A 6000-nucleotide genomic window follows, 5' to 3' on the forward strand; every position below is an offset into this window, starting at 1 on the left:
CACATGAGGCATTAAATATACCATGAATACCAAGGGTAACCTCATATATTTATCACAGTGTACAACCATGTCATATCAAGGTAAGTATTTCCGAATTCAAGCCTACAAGGTATATCAATTTGTTGAAAACTTCCAATCATCATTGCCTAGGTACAATCTACGCATTTTATTCAAATTTCCCTTTCTATATTCAATCTTAAAAGTCAACTTACCACCTCAAGGTAAGTCAACATACAATTTCTCCTTCTCTTTACGGTTTAATGGATACATACTACCCTCGTGGTAAACCTTAGGCCAAAACATAATTCAAACCTATGGAACAAAACCCTTTTCTTCCCTTTTTGCCCCACTCTTAGAATAGGTTTATAAGGGAACTATACATCTATTATAAGGCTTATCGTATTAGCTAGCGTACTTTACAATCACCTTATAAGGTTCAACACTCATCTTTCGTCCTTAGGATTAGGTGTATACAAAAGTCTCCAATCGACATAAGGAAACTATAGAGAATTTCTCAAATAACAAGGCAACAATGAAACATTTTACACATATACAAGGGCAACATGCATCTTTAGCTACTTACCATGTTTTCTCAAAGCATTTCAAGCCTATAAAATAACATTAAACTATCATCACACCAAATCATATAGCAACTTATCATTCCAAAGGAAAATCTATTTAACCATAATAAATATTAAAAAGTTATAACCATATCATAACATAAATTCTCACATAACATGTCATATATCATAATCCAATATATATCAACAAATGGCATCACCTCAACATACATCAAAATTAACATTCACACATACTCATCAAGCTATAAAACAAAGTAAGCCTCAAAACTCACATTTTCTCCCTCAATATTTGAGATGTCATCTCATCCAAGCAATCACATCTAAATGACCACCGGACAAGAAAACATAAGAGAGAAAGATCATATAGAGTTAAGTTCTCTGACACGACATAAGAGTGGTATAGAAAGTAAAACTTTATCGTCCTATAGTCTCTTGTTCATAGATTCGTTGCAACTCACCACCGATGAACAAGACTCTTCTAGATGTGGCAATCTGAGACTTTGGACCCTATAACCACTTTTATAACCTGGCTCTGATACCACGTTTTTCACGACCGGGGAGCACCCCTTAGAAGTAACATGGATTACTTGACCTCTCGGAGGTCTTATACAAGCCCATAGTAATCATTTGTCCGATGTCATAGGTAAATTTAGTGGTAAATATAAAACTTTTCATAGCACATGATACGCTAGAAGCATCACTTCATATTAGCATAAAATAGGACCTAATATAAAGTTAGACTCTAAGTCTCTTTTGTCATCTTCGACTCAACATCAATACAATAGAATAAAGACACGACCATTAATAACATAACATAATAACTAAGCTATCACATAAACTTTAATCAATGACATAACATATGAAATCCTTGAAATATAAGGTCCCCTTTCCTTGAACTTGAGGAAGCTATCCAAGCCCTTCACTTTAAGAGACATCCTCTAGCCTTCAACTCTTATACTTTGAGTAAAAGGATAAAGAAGAATGGTTTTAGCAAAAGAATGCACTAGGTATGACAACCATGCAAAAACATGCATTTAAAGAGGGCATTTGGTTAAAAACCCATGCATCATGGCTTTTTGTAAAACTTCATAAAACCTTGATACCATAATTTTATGCCCATATACTTCACATAGGCATGGACACTATTCATAACATCACCTAAAGCCACATAATTCAATTAAAGCTAATTTAACATTTCATAACATTATCTTTCTTTTACTTAATTTACTTACGCCCAAGTAACCCTCTAGTAATACTTGGTTCAATGCATGAATAGTGTCCTATTCCACCATGCCCGCACTCAAGCATCACCTAAAGTCCACCAAGGTGAACATTAATACATCCTTCATTAACTTAAACCCATACTTTCACATAAGCATAACATATCATGAAACATATACTTCACATATCATCCAATATAATCCATGAACAACATATAAGACTCATTCCAATACAACATGTAAGTCAACACTACCAATAACATCATATGAGGCAATAGTTAATCAATAGCATACTTTGACTTCATTTCATTTAGAACTCATAAAACCTTACTCACAATCCCAATCTAAGCTTACTAGTGCAATGTACATGTGAAGTTCCATAACCTCACACATACTAAGTAAATTCACTAAGACACCATCATGTACTTCATGCATCAACATAACCACTATAGCCAACCACATGCCTAAATAGTACCTTCATTAAATGACAATTAAGGCCAACCTCATACATATAAGACAAGATCTCATCACATAGTCAATAAGACCATCATTATGCATCTAATGTAAGACCTCATCATATAGACACCATAGGACTCATACATTGCATATTAACATATAAGTAGGTCAATGTCATAGAATCATGCATAAAAGACACATAATATGCATATACATTTAGAACACCTTCCTAGAACTCCCCTCAAGAGCTACTTGTGCAATGCATAGGTAAAGTCTCATACCCTCAACTACACTAAGCAACTTCCCTTAGTTATCCTAGTTAGGGTTCATTACATTACTTCCATTGACCATTTTACTTTAGGAAAATCCTAGCCTTAACCGACAATATGACCATGTGATCTTAACATGGAATCCGGTGTTAACCCTTCAAATTGAAAGGATGGTATCCTACTTTCCAAAGTAGATCATTAAAATCATTCTAGCATATTAGGTGGATCCACTTGCTATGTCCTATGGTCAAACATAGTTAAGGAATTATGATATGTATATTGAAACCCTCGTTATGCCCTTTGGCATTATAGTTTCCACCTCGTGTCGGCATTTGGTGAACATGCCTTCCTCATTAGGAAGGGGAACCCCTCATTTGTCAAGTTCCCTCGGTGCTAAGCTAAGTTCCCTTTTTTAGAAAAGCCTTTATTAATATTATTTTCATAAGTAGGATTTAGGAGAATTATACCCTTATATGCTACCTCATGGATTATAGATGAGAACAATCCTTTCATCAACCTAAATCATGTGAGAATATCCTTTCGCATGGACATAGCATATTCAAGCAAAGTATAGCTTAGAGCAAAATTAAGCAAACCTTTCAAAGGACACTACTTACTAGACTATCATCAATACTTCATTATGCATTCATTCATGTGTGTACATTTTCATATATGAGGAAACCTTTCACATACCACATTTAGACACTACACATATTCTCTACCAACCCAATATGCATCAAATTCAACATTTCTCATGTTTATAGGAGGAATTACGTTCTCCAACTAAAAGAAAGCTTAATACAACATCATGGAGCCAATATGTTATTTCACCAGAAGCATAACAAAGCATGTTCATTAAGTCACCTCATTAATTCAAATATGCCATAATCATACTAAAATGCACAATCAACATGAAGGACAAATAAATCATAAAACTCATTTTCTTACAAAACATGAATTTCTTCAAGAATATGTATAACATAAGGAGATCATGGAAAACTCATACAATACAGATGACTCCCAAAATACTAAAACTCAACAGGAACTATTTACCTCAATCTTTGAATAGGAGTAGAAATAAAAAAGATGAGGATAGTGGGATTCCATATCGGCTTCGGCCTCCCATGTAGAACCCTCAACTAAATGATTCCTCCATTAAAACTTTACCGAAGTTACTTCTTTGTTTCTGAGTCTTCTCACTTGTCAGTCCAAAATTTCTACTGGAACTTTCTCATTGGATAGGCTCTCATCAACTCCTTAACTTCTAAAGAAATGATGGATATCGGATTACCAATACACTACTTAAGCCTGGAGACATGAAATACTGGGTGAACTAGAGACAATTCATTTGGAAAGTCTAACTCATATTCAACTTTCCCAAAACTTTCAAGATTTCTTGTTGGCCCACATACCGTTTAATAAACATTCCTTTTTTACAAAACATCATCACACCTTTCATAGGTGAGATTTTCAAGTATACCCAATCAAAAAGTTTAAATTCTAGATCCCTCTTTCTAACATAGGAATAAGACATTAGCCGAGTTTGGACCATCTTCAACCTCTCTCTAGTTGTTCAGACGTTTTAAATGGCCTCGTAAACTTGTTAAGGACCAATTAGACCAATTTTATCTACTTAAAACCAACCAACCTAAGATCTACACCTCCTACCATACAATGCTTCAAAAAGAGCCATGACTATACTTTAATGCTAACTATTATTGTAGGTAAAACTCTATGAATGGTAGATGGTCATACCAATTCCCTTCGAAATCTATAACACATTCCCTCAACATGTCCTCTAGTGTTTGAATGATGCTCTCTTCTTGACCATCTGTTTGAGGGTGGAAAGTGGTACTAAGCTCAACATTGGTACCAATCCCTTTTTGGAATGCCTTCTAAAAGTATGAAGCAAATTGAGTACCCCGATCTGAAATGATAGATTAAAGAACTCCATTTAACTTCACTATCTCCATGATATACAATTTGTCATAGTTTCCACAAAAAAAGAAACCTTGACAGGAATAAAGTGGGTGGATTTTATCATTCTATTCGCAATGACCCAAATAGAATCATATTGCCTTTGAGTACAAGGTAACCCACAACAAAGTCTATATTTACATCCTCCCACTTAAAAGTGGATATATCAATATCTAAGTACAAACATCCAGTTCTTAGGTGTTCGGCCTTAACTTATTGACAATTCATACACTTGGCTATTAAACTTGCTATATCCTTTTTTCATATCGTTCCACCATATACTTCCCAAATATCATGGTACATCTTGGTGTCTCCCTGATGAATAGAATATCGCGAACCGTGATCTTCTTCTAGAATTTTCTCCTCAGGCCATCAAAACTCGAAACACATAATCGACCTTGGGTTCTAAGCACCCTATCTCTCACTTGGGAAAAATATTCAATAGACTTGTTGAGTATCGATTCTTTCAACTACATTAAAATTGGATAAAAGTCTTGTTTAGAGTTCACATCCATTAAGAAGGGTGACTTGGAACCTTTATATACCATGACACAACCCTTCGTGGAATCAACTAGTTGGTAACCTAACAGGACCAACTTATGTAAATCATGAAATAACTCCTTCTTCTCATACTCCAAATAGACTACACTACCCATGTATAATGGTATTAGGGAATTAATACCTACATTCTATTTGTCAAGGTGGTAAAGGAAACTCATGTCATAATCCTTCAAAAGTGCTAACCAGCTTCTTCATTGTAGATTCATGTCTTTTTGGCTAAACACATTTGTGATCATTTAACACAACAACATGCACAACATATAGATAATGTCTCCATATTTTTAATACAAACACTACCACCACTAATTCAAGATCATGGGTTGGATAATTCTTTTCATTGATCTTGAGTTTCCTTGAAGCATAGGCAATAACTTAACCATGTCACTAAAGAACACATCTCAAACCGACTTGAGAGGCGTCATAACACGCAACAAAGGCATCACTACCCTTCTATAAGGTCAAACCCGTAGCATGAGTAAGTCTATTTTCCAACTCTTGGAAGATCTTCTCACAAGTCTCCGACCATACAAACTTAGCTTTCTTTTTATTGAAAGTCTTCAATGGAGAAACATGGTGGAAAAATTTCCTAAACAAAACTCCTATAGTATCCGGCCAAACCCAAAAAGTTTCTAATATCGGTTGGAGTTAGAGTTCTAGGATAAATTTTTACCGCATTCATATTTTTAGGATCTACCTGAATACCTTTGGTGGATGCAATATGACCAAGGAAGGCTATGAACCTTACCCAAAAGTCCAAAACTCACACTTACTAATGTTTTCATACATTGGTGGCATTTAAGGACTTGCAATACAATCCTCAAATAGCTCATGTAATCATTTTCACTCATTGAATATATCAAAATAGCATCAACAAACATGTTCAAAAACATATCACAATAGTGTCTGAACACTCAATTCATTTGATCCATGAATGTA

Source organism: Solanum pennellii, chromosome 4, assembly GCF_001406875.1.
Source record: "Solanum pennellii chromosome 4, SPENNV200".
Taxonomy (NCBI): Eukaryota; Viridiplantae; Streptophyta; class Magnoliopsida; order Solanales; family Solanaceae; genus Solanum; species Solanum pennellii.